Source organism: Mesocricetus auratus, unplaced genomic scaffold (genome assembly GCF_017639785.1).
Source record: "Mesocricetus auratus isolate SY011 unplaced genomic scaffold, BCM_Maur_2.0 Super-Scaffold_100026, whole genome shotgun sequence".
Classification (NCBI taxonomy): Eukaryota; Metazoa; Chordata; class Mammalia; order Rodentia; family Cricetidae; genus Mesocricetus; species Mesocricetus auratus.
Genome location: NW_024429207.1, coordinates 21,112,448 through 21,131,014, shown reverse-complemented (window position 1 = coordinate 21,131,014; position 18,567 = coordinate 21,112,448). Strand labels below are relative to the sequence as shown.

The following is an 18,567-nucleotide window of genomic DNA, read 5'->3' as shown; positions in this document are numbered from 1 at the left end:
TGTTGGGGGAGGTGTGATTTGACATTTCAAAATCCCACACCAGGCCCAGTTACCTCTCTCTGCCTCTGCTGTAGTTAAAGTGATAAGCTCTCAGATACAGCCCCAAGACCATGCCCTCCTCCTGCCATGTTCCCCGCCACAGAGGTCAGGGACTCTAACCCTCTACAACCATGATCAACAAATTAAATGTTTTCTTTTCAGAGTTTCTTTGGTCATGGTGTTTTGTCACAGCAATAGAAAAGTAATTAAGACACCCCATCAACCTGCTTCCTCATATTAGGCCCCACCACCTAAAGACTGCCCCATCTCCCAGTAGCACTAACAGACTGGAGAGCAAGCCTTTAGCGATTGGTCTTTGAGGGACATCAGTTCCAAGCCAGCTAATTGGCAATGAAGTCTGGACTTGAGCCCAGGTAACAAGCTACCAGGGTGGGGCTTTTGTGTTCCAAACTTAGCTTAGTTTAAGATGTAGTTTTAAGGAAACCTTCTGAGGCATCACCAATCCCTACATGCTATTGGTGTCCTACCACAAGTTGTACTCCCAGGCCTTGATGACTGTTTATTGTCTTAAAAGTGACTTCCATGGCCCAGGCCAGGGGAGCATTATCAAGGGTAGCAACCTCAAAGGACACAGGCTGTTTCTTGCTGCTAGACTGACTGACCACCAAATCCATGCAGAAGGTCTGAGCTCCCAAGACAGGCCCACATCAGAGCTGTCTGTGAAATGCAAAGAGCGTGCTGAGGGGACAAACACACGCAAAGCAAGTTCTGCCATTGCTGTCCCAAGACAGTGAGGAAGACTGGACATCCACAGCCTCCTGGGTCACTTTCAAAGTCAGCCCCCACCACCTGCCCATTCGGCCTCTTTATGAATACGAGGTCAACCCCAGCCAAGTTTACCTCTACCAGTTGGCATCTGGATGTCATTTCATCATCTACCTGAATTCTATTGGATTTGGTTTTTGTCAATTACTTAGAGAATTCAGAGCAAGGCAGAGTATGTCTGCAGTTGTATAAATCTGGCCCATGTGGCTAACTGCGGCATGAAGGATTGCAATGGCATAAACAAAATCGGGTGAAAGTACCTCCCTTCTATGAGTCTGGAACCAGTAATGGTGGTATTAATCACGGTATCATTATAGTCATCCTCCTCAACTCCATAATCATCAATTTAGAAAATGTTTCTGTTGGTGACAGCTCCTTATTACAGCATGGTATTAACTGTATCCACACTGACTTTCAGCTCCTGTTGCTAACCAGCTGTGGGGAAGTAAATATCCACAAGTCAGACAGCATGGGCTCAGAGGGCCAGGACTTGGAAAACTGACTTAGAAATGAACCAAGGGCACCTGCAAGCATAGAGTCCTCGCAGCACTGGCACTAACTAGTGAGCGGTGTCCAGTTTTAGAGTTCTTGAGATCTCTTTCAAGTACAGGGCCTCGGGTTGTAGCTCAGTGATAGAATGCATGCCTAAAAGGAACAAGACCTGGGGTTCGGTCCCCAGCACTGAAAGAAAATAAAACCAAATACAGTGGGCCAATAAAGAGTTAGCAGCTAGAGTTTTGCCTTTTGTGAGCTTAATCTAGGTCACAGATATTCATCCTGAAGAATCTTTGTCTGGTTCATTATTTAAAAACAAAAAGAATAAACTACCACCAAGAGAATAACCACATGGATTCCCTCAACATCTGATTAAAAACTCTTAACTACCCCAAATTCCTATTGTGGTTATTGGAGAACAAAGCTGTCTCAGCATTCTGGGGGTTTTCTTAAAGTACATTTCAAAGCACTTTAGTTTGTGACTTCTGCAAATTAGCACTCTCACGCTTTTTTCCCTAGACAGACCAAGGCAATTACATTCCACAGCCACTGCTATTTCTGTCCCTCCCTTAGAGCCTCCAACTGGCAGGAGAAAGTGCCAGATGACCTGTTGATTTGTATCTCTTCTGGTGCTTTTCATCAGAGCCACTGCCTCTGGGCAAGAACATGCTGTTTATTTGGGTCGGTTTGGGTTTAAGGGTCTGTCAAAGAGTTGGCATTCAAGACCCTCAGTTCCTCTTCTAACCTGTTTGCTTGTCCAGTGTTTTCCCTGGGAATCTGACCTAAGTTGGAGCCCCAGGACTTACATAGCAAAAGGAAAGAATCTACTCCCCAGTGTTTCCCTCTGACCTCCATATAAGCGCTGCTCACACACACACACACACACACACACACACACACACACACACACACACACACACACACACAAGAATAAAAACATGAGATGATTGTCCTTCTCTTCCCACTGCTCCCTGTGTCCTGCCCTTGGGTACAAATGAGAAAGCTCCGGACTATCAGCAGTGCAATGAACCTTTTCAGGTAAGCAAAAGAGGTACATAAGGGAGGAAGAGAATTATGCCAAGTACCCTGTAGTGTATGCTTAGAGCCATAGCTCACGGCCTATGGCCCTAGGGAACAATCCTGGGTACAGCAGTGAGATGCGCTCACAGACTCCCTTCCGTGGACACAGCTTGTTTCAGGGATGAGTTGCGTGTATGGAACACTCCTCTGAAACAAAACATCCCCTCCAAATTGGATCATTTGCTGGGGAAGCAATGGGGAACAAGGTAAATAGAAGGTCATATTTTTGGGAGAACAGAAATGCAGAAGATTCTTGAGAGCCCACCCAGAAGTATAAAAGGACTTGCTGGACATTCCACGTTGAGCAGCTAAACTGCAGAGATTGGACTATGGAGCTGCCTGCAAACTGCATAGAGAGCTGCAGGGCTTCTGTTTTCAGGACCTATGCTGGGATAAGATTTCTGGTGATGCAATGCCTTTGTTAAGTTACCACTACCCCACACTTCTGTTAGCAGGCCCAATAAAAAGGCACATTGCGTCACCAAGTGCAATCTACTTTGGTCCGAGGCAGGTTCCTTTTCTCAGGTGAGTAGACAGACATTCAGTGCTGCCTCCTCGGTAATAAGGAAACATTAGAGTCAGTCTACAATGATATGAAACAAATCATGTAAATTATGTTATAATTCTACAGTTAAATACTATTTTAGTGGGGCTAGAGAGATGACTCAGAGGTTAAGAATACTGGCTGTTCTTACAGAGGACCTGGGTTGAATTCCCAGTACCTGTATGTCAATTAATAACTGTAACTTCAGTTCCAGGATATTCACTGCCTCTCCTGGCCTCTGTGGTCATACTATGCACAAACATGCATGCAAGCAAAATAGCCACACACTAAAGTAAAATAAATAACTATGCATTCACTAAATTAAGATTCCAAAGATTTTGTAGTAATACAAAAGCTATGGTTTAAAAATCATCAAAAGAAACCCATTAAATCCACTCTTTTTCAAAAGTTAACACATCCACATACATAATTAGCATATGTATATGTAAAACATGTAATGTATGTAGAAGGAGGGAAAGAAATTGAGGCTGAAAGCAGAAGAAAGGAATGAGTTATAAATACATAGAAATATTAGTAGATTGTCCCATGGCAGATGCTTATATGAATTTTGTTCTTCTTTAACATCTGTCTATATTTTCCAAATTGTCCAGTCAGAATATCTTTTTTTTTTTTTGCTTAGAATCAAGAAAAAAGACTATTGCTTTGAAAGCTGTAAACTGCGAATTAAGCTCTAAAAATCATATTTGAAAATACTGCTTAGGACATGAAAAATGCTTACTTTTAAAATATTTATTTCATTTTATGTGTATGAATGTTTTCCTGCACATATGTCTGTGCACCACACGCATGCCCGGTGCCCATAGAGACCAGAGAGGGTGTCAGATCCTCTATAGTTGGATTTACACGTGGTTGTGAACTACCACGTGGATGCTGAGTCCTTTACAAGAGCAGCAAGTGCTCTCAATTGCTGAGCCATCTCTCCAGACCCTAAAATGCCTATATTTGAAAGGGGAGAAGAATCTACAACCACTCTTTTTCTAAATCAACCCAATCGCTAGCAATAATCTATGAACATTTGTCCTTATACTCACAGAGAAGTGCAATCTTCATTCCCTCATCAAGGAAATTTCTCTTTACAGCAGACGGAGACTACTACAGGAAAGCACACCCAATCAAAATGCAGAGTTGTGGATTCCAGTCCCAATGCACACATCTACAGTACAATCCAACATCCAAGACTCAGAAAACATTGAGGAAGAGGGGACAGAAAGATGGTAAGAGTCTGAGGATTGGGAGGTTTCTGTGAGATTGTGTCCCCTAGTAATGTCAGAAGCTGTGCCCATTAAGTGTGTATGTATATTACCATGACCACTCAAATGTAAGCTGAACAGTGACACCAAGGAGCATGCCAAACTGGAGAGAGAAAAGCCCATGAGGCCTAACCCCACACAAATGACTATAGGTGACTAAGGAAAGCTGTAAGCAGGAGAGGTAGTCTTACCCAGGGAAGAACACACTAATTAGTTGTTCAGTACCAAAGGCCCAGCCCTGAAAGCACACAAAGTTCCTGGCTGCACAGCCCCCTCCCCAGCCCAGTTTCCAAATTCCCTCAACCCATCCTCACCTCTGCAACCTCACTCTCTTGCTGGATACTAACTCCGCTTATCTGATCCCTGAGAACGGTGGGCCTGTCAGAATGGCCTTCCACTTGCATTTACTCACCCCTCCTAAATTCTGTCCCGATGTTTTAGAAACAGGAATTAGGCTGGCTCCAAAATTGGTTCTCAGCCTCACCCGTGCTCATCACCCGACTCCCTTCCATTTTTCGATGCTTTGCTGGCTTTTTAATATTGCTCACATTTGACCCTGGGGCCATCAAGAGGTTAACTGACTTTATCAGCTAACAGATCCAACTCCCTGAGAGCTGAACCTACCCAAACTCATTATCACAGGCTTGACCTCCAGGATCATGGTCAGCCTTTAGAAGGTGACAACCCACAATCAAGAGGGCCACTTCCCAGAGAGACCTCCTTCTGCTATTGACAAAATCAAAACGTCTCCCACCGAGGTGCACCCTGCGAGTGCAGTGAAGAGGCTGCCAAAAGGTGCCTATCCTGGGCTTCATGGGGGCATACCTGGTTGCATGAAGGTCGATGTCAAAAAAAAAACAAAACAAAACAAAAAACCTTCCAGCCACAAAAGGACATTGTGCTAAGTAAGCTTGCCTGCAAAGGCTGGGTTAGCATGCTCCAGGATATATGTCACAACACCATACAGGGGGACCAGGATCCCTGCTCCCATTCATGGTGAGAAAGTGTCATTAGCTCACCTTCTTACTTGGGAAAAAAAGGGAAGAATTGTTGGGAGTGATCATTGTTATTTAAAACCTCTTGTAAATATTGTCAGTCCTTTTTAAGAATAGTCCGTCCCCACCCCAGCTTCCTAATGAATAGAACCTGGGCTCACAGAAATAGCTGATAGCAATGTACAGGTGGTTACTCAACTCTCTTCTTTGCAATTAGGTTACTTAGCACTAACACCTCTTCAATCCTGCTGCTCAGCCTCAGTGGTGGTCTGCCAGCACCCCTAGAACTTGACCAAAAACACACTCCTCAGCCTTTACTAGGCCCCAACCCCTCCCTTATTGTTCTGCATCCCCCTACCTCATTTCCCCTATTTAAGCCTGTACAGAATTTTCATTAAACAGCAACTTGATCGGAGGTCTGTCTTGCTGTCCATCTCTCTCCTGTCTCTTGTCTCATTCATTCCAGGTTTCCGTGGGCTCGAACCCGTTGTGCCCTGCTAGTCAGCGCAACATAGTAAGATTATTCTGTAGCATTATTTGAACTGAACAATTTATATTTAGAGATATATGTATGCACATATTTATATGAATAAAAAAACAATTAGGGGCAGTGGCAGCACACACCTTTAATCTCAGCTCTTGGGAGGCAGAGGCAGGCAGATCTCTGTGAGTTCAAGACCAGCCTGGCCTACAAGAGCTAGTTCCAGGACAGGCTACAAAGCTACACAGGAAAACCCTATCTTGGAAAAACAAAACAAAATGAAAATAACAATTTTTTTGTTTAAAAAGAGGCCATGAATTTGAAAGAGAGTTGGAGAGGGGTATGTGGGAAGGTTTAGAGAAAGGAAAGGAAAGAAAAACGTTGTAATCAAATTATAACATCAAAAATAAAACAAATTTTTAGAAAGGATAAATTCTTTTTTATATAGAAACTTTATTTTAAATTAGAAACTATCTTATTTTACATATCAATCCCTTCCCTCTCCCTCCCATCCTCCTATGCCCTCTACCAACCCCCCCAATCCCATCCCCAATCCACTCCCCAGGGCGGGTAAGACCTTCCATGAGGGATCATCAAAATCTGTCAAGTCATTTGGGGCAGGACGTAGGCCCTCCCTTGTGTATCTAGGCTAAGAGAATATCCCTCCATGGGAAATGGGTCCCCAAAGTCTGTTCATGCACTAGGGATACATCTTGGTCCCACTGCCAGAGGCCCCACAGACTGCCCAATCCTCCTAGCTGACACCTACATTTAGGGGGCCTGGTTTGGTCCTGCGTTGGTTCTCCAGCTGTCAGATTAGGGGTCCATGAGTTCCCACTTGCTCGGGTCAGCTGTTTCTGTGGATTTTTCCAGCGTGGTCTTGACCCCTTTGTTCTTTGTTCTTCATTCCTCCCTCTCTGAAACTGGATTCCAGGAGTTTGGCTCAGTGCTTAGCTTTGGATCTCTGCTTCTGTTTAAAAAGGATAAATTCTTATAATTCCAACTTTGCCCATTAGTTATAGATACAAAAAGATAAATATATTCAAATAGGAGAACTGATTACTCTAAATGACAAGGGTGGGTTGTTTTAAAAATTTCCTCAAATAATCATAAATTAGCATAAAATAAGCAACATAAAATTATTAACCCTGAGGCTTTAAAAAATAGTGGAAGAACTCATACTGGCAAAATGGACATTTCTTTTGATGTTTATTACTTTAATGTTTAAAATATTTCTCATCTTTATATAGAACTGGTGAGATGGCTTATGGTAAATGTTCTTGCCTCCGAAGCCTAATGATGTGAGTTCAATCCTTGAAGGCCACAGAACAGAACACTGGTGCACACACACATGCACATGCACACACACACACACACATGCACACGTGCATGCACCAGTATTATTAAAGAAAAAAATAACTGTACACCTAATTACATGAATGCCCTTCTTACAGAGGTGCTCCACATGTCCCAACTGTATAGAGGGGGAACTTTCACCATATTGAACCCAGTATTATCAGCCAAAACAATTAACTCTGAAATTGCAGAGACCTACTAGTGTAGTCCCATTATCCAGCCTGCCAACCTGCGGGGGATGGGAGGGGTGGGGGGGATTTCCCTCTGTACCAGTGGCACTCACTTGAGGCTAGTAATACTCTCCCTATTACTGCTGGGAGAGACCAGCTGAGATGGACAAATATTAAGTTCAGAGGTTTTTCTCAAGATCAGTTATTCCAGAGTGTGTTTATATGGCTTCTTAATATTTCCCCACGCCAATGGTGAAGAAAATCAAGCTGTGATTAATTAAACAAATGTTGCGGAATGGAGCAGCCACCTTTAGAAAATATTTTTTAAAAACTAATTGAATCCTGAGGGCATGTGAGTCATCTCCCATGCAGTGAAAATCATCCTTCCAGGTTGTAGTTTAGGGCACATACGTATACATTTGAACATAGACACCAAATTTTAGGCTAATGGGCATATCTTATTAAGACATCAAAACATACCTTGATGGGAGAGGGAAATCACAGACTATTAAAATTAAAATTTAACTTTAAGAAACATTTCTGAGCTTTTTATGCACAGAAATATGGAGAGCTAAGAAAATATCGGGGGGTTGGTTTTCTCCCCTGGTTTGTGTGTAATGAGGCATTTGGACTCACTTCCTGTCTTCTAGCCCAAGCTCAGACCCAGCTCTGTGGCCTTTGAGGTCTCTCTGTCTTACTGAGCAAGAAAAAGCCTGATCGCTCCATATGTGACTGGAGTTGCCATCTACCCAAAGCATATGTGTTTAATCAACTTTAATACCCCTGTAGGCCAGAAGAAGTGAAATACTCAGGGCTGGGAATAATTATCATTTCCACTGCATTAGCGAGGTTTGCCAGTGTGCCAGTGGGGCGGGACATCCGCCACCACTCTGTCCAGGGCTGGCTAGCAGTAGAGGGAAGAACAGTCGGAAGTGACCCATGCGCCACAGCTCTCTCCTCCTCAGCTGCCCTTTTCCCTAAGCTCCTTCCCGCTCATCTTCAGTAACAGCATCCACTGTGATTAATGAAGAATGTGGTTGATCTTTCTCAGTTCCCTCAAGTGTCCTCCATATTCCTTCTGACTCAGAGAGGGAAACCTGGAGCTTGTACATACCAGTGTAAAATCACTAGGCTCAAGAGCGTCCCAAGAAAGAGATCTCCCAATGAGGATCAGCTAGATCATCAGGTGGGCCAGCAAGTCACCCCTCACAGAAGAAATGCAGGATCCTCCAGCTCCAGATGAAACTGTTAGAGGGATGCCCGAGAGCTTTGGTGAAGGCACTGAATTCTCTTCTGGGCTCTCATGTGAGCTATTGGCTTCTCTTGGTTTTGATTCCTGATTTCTTCTGAAGTGGAAATTCGAAAAGTATGTGTCATTCCAACTCATGGAGATTAAAGGAGATTGGTGAAGACTCTGTGCATTGCGAAGCATGAGGCTAATAATCAAGAAGAGGTGTAAAAGAGCATTGGCATTGCCAAAAAGCAAAAATATTCAGTCTTGGCAAGAAAGGAGAAATGTACCTTGCCATTGGGTTCCCTAATAAATAGCAGCAAGTTCTTCAGTTTAATAACAGTGTCAACAACCTTCAAAATGCAGTTACCCTTTGAGCCCCCAGCTCTATTGCATTGCTGTTACTTAGTTTCCATTCATGACATATCAATTTGAAAATGTGCAGGATCATGTCCTCAGTGGTGTAGCCACTCATAAACTGCCTATGCACCAGTAAATAATCCCATACCTGTGTTCATGCAAGCAGCCATAGTTAATCTCAATAGGTCACACACACCAAAAAAAAAAAAAGACATGAAAAGTTGGAGGGTTTTGTTGGAAAAGAGTTCAGAGTGAATGGGAGACCAATAAAAGAAGATAATTAGGAAGATATGGTGTCAAAATATATTAAACAATACTTTTTATGTGTAGCAAATACTATAAATCCTTTTTTGACTTTCAAACTTACAATATTCATACTTTTGGAAGTAAATCTAGTAATAAGGATGTTGTTAATAGTCAAAAGGGTAAATGACTGTGGGGTACCCAGCACCAGTTGATGTATCTACTGGGCAGCCCCTATATCTAAGGCTCAGGGAAAATCACAAGAAGATGCTGAAGAAAGATGTATGAACCAGAGGACCAGGATTTCTATTGCTATATGGTGTCTTCTAACATTACAGGGAAGCTGCACCAAAGAAATATCAACAACATGGCTCCCTAAATAAGACCTGTATAATGACAATACCAGTTGACATGACAATGTGAATGGGAAAATTTCACAGGGTCCCATCCCTGGATGAAGAGGCAATCAGTTGCTGTTGAAAGAGGGAGAAATAGTTTATCCCCCCCCCCCCCCGGGGATAACTCCCTGATAGTTCATCCAATCACAGGGCGTTATCCCTAAACACATGTACATGCAAGCAACATTAAATTGACTCACTAAGTTGTATACATGTCTCAACACTACCTATCGTTATTTCTTTCTCCATTGTGTCAGACTTACTAAAAAGCACAACAATCAGCTGCACAAGGCCTCTTCTGCTCAACACTAATATTTCCTCCACATCCAGGAGATGATAGAAACCATGACCCCAGAGCTGCAGGCAATTGCCTCAAAGTAGTAGTGAATAACTCATCCCAGACAGCATTGATGAGATACATGGAAGGCTTCATAATCTATCCTCCTCAGGATGTCTTTGTTAGAGATTCAAAATCAGTGTGTTGGATACACAGTGGTGAGCATAGAGCTACCTTCTAACCAATAGACCTGGGTTGGATTCCTGGACAACTCAGTGCTTTTTTATGGCTAGAGAGATGGTTCAGCATCTAAGAAATCTTGCTGCTCTTCCAGAGGACCAGAGTTGAATTCTCAGTACCCAGTTTATTGGTGGCTGGCAATGGCTCCAAGTCTAGGGAACCTGATGATTTCTTCTGACTTCCTCAGGCACACACATGCATGCATACAAATATGTATGTACACACACACACACATGAATAAGTAGCAAAATAACAAGCTTTAAAGAAGAAATCAAAAATGTTGAAAGATTCTGAATTTGAGTCAAGTCAAGGAAGCACCACTCTACCCAACTGGCAAGATAAAGGCTACTCTCATCCCTAACTAGCTCAACCTCTGCAGTGAAGGGTAGGGTGGTGAATGCAGATGCGACTCATGGCTACCCACAATGCTAAGAATAAGTGACAGATGTGGGTTCCACCCCAAATAAGTCATTTATACTACCTTCGTACAGCTCAGGAAATGATATTCAAGTAAGGACCACAGGAATATAAGAGCTGGAAGACAGGGTGAAGGACAGCAAAATCCCCTCCTGTACATATAACACAGCCACTGTCATCACAAACTCACAGCAGGTTCTGGGCTTCCACAAGGCAGGTCCCCTCGACAGTGAGTCAATGATGAATCATGAGCTCTTGGGGTCCTGCTCAATTATCTATTTCTAACCGACACACTCTAGAGGAGGAGCTGTTGTCTTCAGTCTCGTATCCAATAGTGAACCCACTAGACTCCATGGACAGTTCCAATCCTGTGGTCACACAGACATCCCTGGTCAAGCACAGAGGAAAATAAAACAAAAAGTCATGAATGTGGGAAAGAGATTAGTAAGGAAAAGGGAGGGGGTGGTCAGATAGAGGAGGGAGGGAGATGAGAGATGGTAAAGGTAGAATAACTACTATGAAATTGCCAAAGAACAGATTTAATGAATAAACTACTTGGAAGGAAACTTTTATTTGAAGAATAGCATGAAAGGCATTAGTGATAACAATATCACACACAGACAAAGACAGAATAGAGAGACCCTAAAACATCCTATCAGCCATGGGGCCATTGGCAATTACAGATCCTGAAAGCTCAGTTTTCACTTATTGTATCTAGGAGGTAGCTGGCTCTGTTAGCTGTAGAATCTGATGTCATTTGGGTGAAGAGGAAGGAACATGGAAATTGGGCTGATCTTAGAAGAAGGTGAAAACTATGCTCTCTCCTAGCTCATCTCCTGCTACATATCAAACCATCCCCAAACTTGACTGAGAACTTCTCAGTTCTCTTGGGTGACATCTTAGCCAGGCTCAGCTGGGCAGTTCTCCTCCATATGGCATCTGCTGGGGCTGAAATGTCCACAGTGACTTCATCACTCACACATCTGTTGTCTGTTAGGATATCAACAGAAGCTAGGAGCTAGGCAGATGACAAGAATTGCAAGAGATCAGAGAATGTTCCCTGCTTGCCAGATGACAAATTATCCTATCACAGTTCCATAGATGCTGGCAGGAAGTCTGCATTAGTCACTGTGTGTCAGGAGTCCACATGAATCTTATGTTTGCATGGGTTCTGTGATCTACTCCAGGCCCTGTCCACTGAAAATCCATGAGAACAATGTCTTAACCACTGAGCCATCTCTCCAGCTCCTTGATTGCCTCTTTAAGAATGTTTGTTTTCAAGGAGTCTTGTGTAATAGATGTCTTTGACAGGCAGAGGTAGGATATGCCTCCTCTTCAGAGGGCAGCTGTGTAGGATAGCAACACTATATCTATGCAGCAATGGTACATTTTTGCTGTTAGCATGTTATAGGACTAGGAGTTTTCCAGAAGGTCCATGCAGCAGGTATGGGATGGAGATGGATTAATATTGTTTGCATCATCTACTGGGCTATGATCCATTGTGGTGTTTCATGGCAAGAAAGGTAAACACAAGAGACAGAGCCAAACCACCGTCTATTCATCCATCAATGGAGTAACACATTCATGATGGCAGAAACCTCCAAACACAATCACTCTCCTAAGTCCTACCTAGTACCACCTCTTAACTCCTCACAATGGAGATGAAACTTCAGCCTGGGCTTGGGGGTGCATTCAAAACATGGCAGGGCATCAGAGAACATGTTTTTAATATGGTGCAACACAGGTTAATCCATTGCCTAGCTGGGACTTCATGGTCTATGCTCCATAGGTTTCCCTTATAAAATGGTATGCTTGCTAGTAGGATTGGAAGTTCAAAACCAATGTGGACCAGTGGTCCCCATCGTAGCTCAGTATCACAAACATCCATGTGGCCAACACCAGATTCAGTGGTTCAACCCTGTGAGAATGAGGACCAAAACCTTTCACACTATCAGAGAACTCAAGAAGCCAGCCTGACCCATCCTGAGTGCCCATACATAGAAAGTCTAATTCGATTGGTTTATGTCTCCATACTATAGTGGGATATTTTGATCAAACTCTGACACTCCTGAGACTTGCCAATAAAGTTAAACCTTGAATAGGGGATGGATCCAGCAAGTAACTGACCAGAAGTAGCCATAGAGAAGCCAGCAGTTTAGGTAGAGAAGACACACAGGGGCATTTCTTGTTTTAGTTCCAACAAGAGAAGAGACATGTCTCTTGAAGTGTTTCTAGCCAAAAAGCAAGGTCAGCTAGTTGTTACTAAACCTCTCTAAGTTAGTAGGTTTTTATCCCAGTCTTTGACTCCCAAGTCTTATTGATAAATAGAATGATAGAGACTTAGTTTAAATGTCCATATCATGGCCGTGGCACAACGGGGGCCACAGAATCAGATGTCCCACCAGGCTGTGGCCTGAGTGGCCCTAGCTCTGACTGTAGGAACATAAGGCCACTGATGATAATTAAAATATCAGTAGATTCACGTGCAGCTGCTGAGCCAAAAGAAAAAAATCACAGTCCTTGTCACTATTCCTGGAGTCCTGCTGTCCTCATGGTCACCCATCATAGGTGGAGTTTCCTCCCCTCCAACTCAAAACTGCTATAAAAACAAATACCAGCAGCAATGCTGTCACCCAAAGAGGCAATACCTTGGGGAAAAAACCTGCATTTGGTAGTCAGTGAAATGAGTAAAGAATAAGAAAGACATCCCCAAATGACTTTTTCAACAAACAACCCCCACCCAACGAGGGCTGGCAATCTGTGGGTTGAAAAACAAAAGCAAACAAAATTCTTGGAGTCAAGAGACAGATGTAAAGCACATCCTTGAGTTACTCCATCCCTCCCGTCAGTTCCCCTTCAAAATGCCACTCACTCCTCAGATCTGTTTTCAAGTCCGATAACCACATGGGTAACGAGTAAATAAAGACTAACTGCATAGCAAAGCATCATGGTACACAGCTGTAATCCCAGAATTCAGTAGGCTGAGACTGAGAACCATAAACTGGAAGTCATCCTGGGCTACGTAGCAAATTAGGGGCCATATATGCCTACATGGTGAGATCCTAAGTCAAAATAAAACATTAACCAACAACAACAAAATGACTACCTGCACTAGTAAAGTAACCATTAGTATAATCTTTTCACAAATAGTTCTATTGTCATCATTTGAACAAATGCATTTCTAAAGAAAGGAGGAATATCTTCTCAAAATATCTACAGTTCACAGTTACTTTGGACCATGAAGTGATCACAATCTAAGATGAAGATCATGAACTTTACTATGCACTGGTTCTAGTCCTTGATATGTTTTTGCTAGTGGTATCTGTTTGCTGTTTTAGGTCATCGTGGGTTTTTTAAATGCACACACACACACACACACACACACACACACACACACAGGTCCACAGACAGAAAAGAGGGGTCAACACAGAAATCTGGATTTCTGACATCTCCTACAAATGTCAAGAGACTTGAGCTCTGGAGCTCATTCCCAAGAGCCTCCGAAATCTGAGCAGAGCAGAACCTTTCTCATTTGAATAGGAGATACTCTCCTAACTTGTTCCATGTCCTCTCCTCTGTGTATGGTCTTGTAGGTGACTTAACTTCTTAGTCCATAGACATCCTTGATTTTGTCTCCCTTACACAATGGAATCTCTCCAGAAATAATACACAAACAGACTGGGAATGTTCTAAGAGAAACAAACAATATAAAATAAGACAAGAGGAAACTAAAGTCAATGTAAAGAGAGCCCAGACTGAAGGACAGTAGGCCAGTATTTACAAAATGTAGGTCCTAAGTCCAGTTTTGCTTCTCTGCTAAGAGCTGATTGCTGCCACATCAGAGTGTCTCTGTGCTGAGTCCTCATCTGTGACCTATGGAAAGGAGCCACCCACTGTCTTAGTATTTTGTAGATCTAAGATAAGGGTCAGCCAACCACAGCCTGGAGATCAGTTCTAACCAGCTGCCTGTTTTTTCACTTTCTGCTAACTAACATGTCTTTTGCATTTTTAACTAGCCATTAAAAATCCTATTTAAAATGACCTTTTATAATACATAAAAAATATGTGAACTTCTCACTTCAGTAGTCACAATTGATTGGACACACAAAACATATTGTCTATGACTGCTATTGCTATAAAACCCCAAAGTGGGATAATTACAATAGCAAATAGCATCATTACAAGCCTAAAATATTTACTTACCTGGGCCTTTGTGGGAAAAGTTAACTGGCAATGTTTGTGATACCTATTCCTGGTTGTCAGCTTGACACCACCTATAGTTATCAGTGAGGAGGGAAACTCAGTTGAGAAAATGCCTCTGTAAGATCTGGCTGTAAAGCATTTTCTTAATTAGTGATTGATGGAGGAGTGCCTAGCCCATTGTGGATGGTGCCACCCCTGGGCTGATAGTTCTGGTTTCTATAAGAAAGCAGGCTGAGCAAGCCAACAAGCAGCACCCTTCCATGGCCTTTGCATAAGCTCCTGCCTCCAGGTCCCTGCCCTGTTAAAGTTCCTGTCCTGATTTTCTTTGATGACAAACAGTGAGAGGGAAGCATGAGCCAATAAACCCTGTCCTCCCCAACTTGCTTTTTGCTTCATCACGGCAATAAAAACCTGACGACAATGTTCTAAGCTATTCCGCAAAACTCTGTGAGAGAAATACAGATGTATATTACCATGAAACATTCCTTCTGGCAGACTATAAGAGGGCTCCTGTGGCCATGTCTATTGCAAGATCTTTTAAATATGTCCAAAACCTTTCCATAGACTTTCTTCCATGGAAATAAATAATAGTTGCCATGACTTGTTGATCACATATTGTAAGCATTTCATCTCATGAAAATTCTCAGCAATGGCTACATCATTCCCACTGTTAGGTAAATGAACCAACTCTAAGACAGTATGATAATCTTCCCAAAGTCAAACAAATGATATAGGAATGTTGGGGAATCCCTGGGAATAGTAGAGACCAGCAGGAGGGGGGTCACAGGAAGTAGGGGATAATCAATCTCCTGGGACCCTTCTGAAGGGACAGAAACTGGAATGAGGTGTGATGAGGATGTAGGTACACATAGGTTTTAGGCAGATGTGCTCATTAAGGAGATACCAAGGAACCAGGCCAGAGCTCTCTCGGGCATCCATGTCCTCCAGCAAGGATGTTCTTAGAACTGCGGCTTTGGGGTTCCTGCCCTATGCGATCAGTTTCTGTCTCCTGTTCTCATCACATAAATGCATATAAACAGGCAAGTGCAGATTCATACCAAAGTCTGCCTGACTCTGAAGCCGTGCTCTCTCTAAATGCCACTCTCACCACTCTCACACAGGCACTACCAGGGTGGCTCAGCAGGAAGGTGATGAGAAGTAGCAGTGTCCTCAACTCCTGCTCATAAACTCTACCCCTGCTCTAATTCTAAGATTGTTGTGAGTAATATATTCACCTGGTTTGTGCTCTCCTTAAATCACATCCTTTGCCTCCGAAATGCTGCCAGAGGGGCTGAGGAAAGCCAGTAGTCTTCAGTTTGATGTTGGGGTACTTAGTCCACCTGAAAATAAAACCTTGTCATCCACCAAGGTCCCCTCACTAATGGTGAGCTTAATGTGGTCTTTGAAATCACCTTTTATGCATGTTTGCTGGCCTCGGTGGATATGCATTTTCATCTTTAATATCCCCACTTTCATCTTGGCAGAGGTTTCTTTCTTTTTTTTTTTTTCACTTGTTTAGCTGAAACAAATGTTTTTGAATGGCAACTCATTAAGCAGCACACCTGTGCCTTCCAGCGATAGCTAACCCACAAAGGAAAGAAAAGGACAAGCTAGTAGAAACACTCAGAGTGTGAGGTGTAACTAGGAAGAGGGGGAGAGACCCTGCACCGCGAAGAGTGATGGGAGAAAACAACAAAGCGAGCAGGCAAAAAGGGTTGTGAGAGAATAAGGAGGCAGCCCTTCTCCCAGAGAAATAAAACACGCAAGCATCTCATCTACCCCATCCCCCATGCCACCCCGCCCCGAGCCCCGCCCAGGATCCAGCTGCCGCGGTTCCCCGATTTGAATCCCCAAAAAAAATGGCTGCTGCGATCTGGGAGTGACTGGTAAACTAGCTTTGGTTTGCTAATCCCAGCAACGGATGGTCTGGGGTGTGGGGATTTGGAGTTCATTAATTCACCCACCAGTAGCTCTCCAAGCTGCTTCCTTCCACCTCAGCACAAAGTCGTTGGAGGTGCTGAGCAGTTTGCTGCGCCTCCGAAGCCTGGCAAGCTTGGTGGAGCTGTCTTTCTTCCTAAGCACGAGCCTCTCTTCTCTCCTCCTTCATCTCCCTCTGCAGATCTTTAACACGGTGTTGGAATCCTGTGGGGCATTCCTTGTACAACTCGAAACGTGTCTGTTTGCAACCTCCTCACTGTGCCAGTGGTGGAAAACAAAAAGGATGACATCCAGTAAGCGAGAGTGTGAGTTTAGTTTCTCAAGTATAAATTCTTATTACTTTCAGAGTTAGAGCAGGCTTTAAATAGCGTCCTTCAGGGATGTTGAAGGCAGCCTGGTAGCACTCCATCACCTCACCATCACACAGATGTAGAAGCCTGCTGTGTGGAAAGTGACCTCACTCAGAGCCTCCACAGTTCCCTTCTGTCACATCCAAGTACTGTGTTTACAGATAGGCACCCTGAAAAACATAAACAATGGTCTCTTGAGGGAGTTAAAAGTATCACCTTCCTGCTTGGCAGTGTTAAGCAGAAGTTTAAAAATATTTTTTAAGCACAGTATTTAAGGAGGCTTCCTTGAGAGACATCAGGGAGAATCATACCATGTCATGTCTGTTTGGCACTTCCCTGAAGGGCTCTGGTGAGTCGAACACATTGGGGCCATCATAGGTCAAGAAAAACTCCAAGTTCTCTTCCATTTGGGTTGCAGTGGGTGGCCTTTCCTAACCCTGGATGTCCTATGTCACCTGCCTATTTCATTGTGAAGAGAATTTTGGGCAACATGAAGCAGATTGGTGGAATGGTATTATGACCCATACTCAGCTTCCGTTCCCCGCCCCCCATAGCCCAGTCTTCCACCTCTAGAAATGAGACCATGTCTTCCAAAAGCATGGATGCCATTAAAGGCAGTGTTGATCTCACCTTTGGGCAGGTTAGGAGTCTCAATATACCTCCTGTCACCTGTGAAAAGTAAGGCTGTAATGTGAACAATCTGATCCAATGTAGTTTGTTGTCTCGTCTGCCGCGCGGCCTGTGTCCGAGAACGCGTGCAGAGGGTGTCGGGGATTGACAACACAGAGACTTGTTCAACGATGTAAAGAAAACTTTAAGCAGGCCCCAAAAAGTTCAAGAAAACTTCCTAAGAAAGGCTCCCACCAGAGAAGCTTCTGCTCTCTCCTCTCCCCCTGGCTGGTTCTGCTCTGACCCCAGAAACTGATCTGGGCGTGGCAGAAGGGGCGGTTAGTCTTTGGACAAGGTCGAGGTCAGGGTGGTTTCTGTGGGCAGGCCTTTTCCAGGAACTTAATGCCCCCAGGCATTGTATTGTTTTTAGTAAACATGTCTTTAGTAAACATTGTCTTACAGCTGCCAACACCCAGGCAGAAGGGGAAGTGGGTCTCTGCTCAAGGTCTGGTGTTCCCACAATTCACCCCTTTTTATTTTTAAATGAGGCACTCCTGGCTTAGGTCAAGTAGGGTCACCCTCCCTTTCCCGTCCTTGGGGGACCTTGAACCCCTGTCTTAGGCGGGAGGGGTCTTCCCCACAGGTGGCCCGTCATCAGAGCACCCCAACTTTAAATCATCTGTAACCAACCTTCATGGCTATCGGGATTGCCATGAGCTAGGCTAAGCAATACTTGGTTACGGATCTCTTGCCTCTGGAACAAGGCACGTTTGAGCCCGGCATAAAGCCAGAATGCCTACCGCCACTGCCACCATTTCCAGGACCCCCATTGACATAGCGCCTCTCCATCACCGTACCCATCACCAGATCTGGGCCATAACATTCTACCAGCCTTCGTCTGTTACAAGGGTAACATGTACGTGATTTACATTCTGTTACAAGGGTAACCCGCATGTGACTTACATTTACAATTTGATAAAGTTACAATTGTTCCAAGATCTGCTCAGGAAAGCATTTAGAAAGTGCACTTGCACAGATACATTAGGTACAATCATTGATGTTACACATGTAGCATTATGAAAAA

The 18,567-nt window shown here is 43.7% G+C and overlaps 1 long non-coding RNA gene across 1 annotated transcript; it reads right to left on the bottom strand.

Moving 5' to 3' along the window:
* Positions 1-6,606: 6,606 nt before the first annotated feature.
* Positions 6,607-16,932, bottom strand: LOC110340295. The gene is made up of 5 exons (XR_002382076.2): positions 16,551-16,932; positions 15,999-16,105; positions 15,822-15,926; positions 8,332-8,563; positions 6,607-6,661 (listed from the first exon to the last, which is right to left on the bottom strand). It is a non-coding gene; the product is annotated as an uncharacterized LOC110340295 (long non-coding RNA).
* Positions 16,933-18,567: the final 1,635 nt, after the last annotated feature.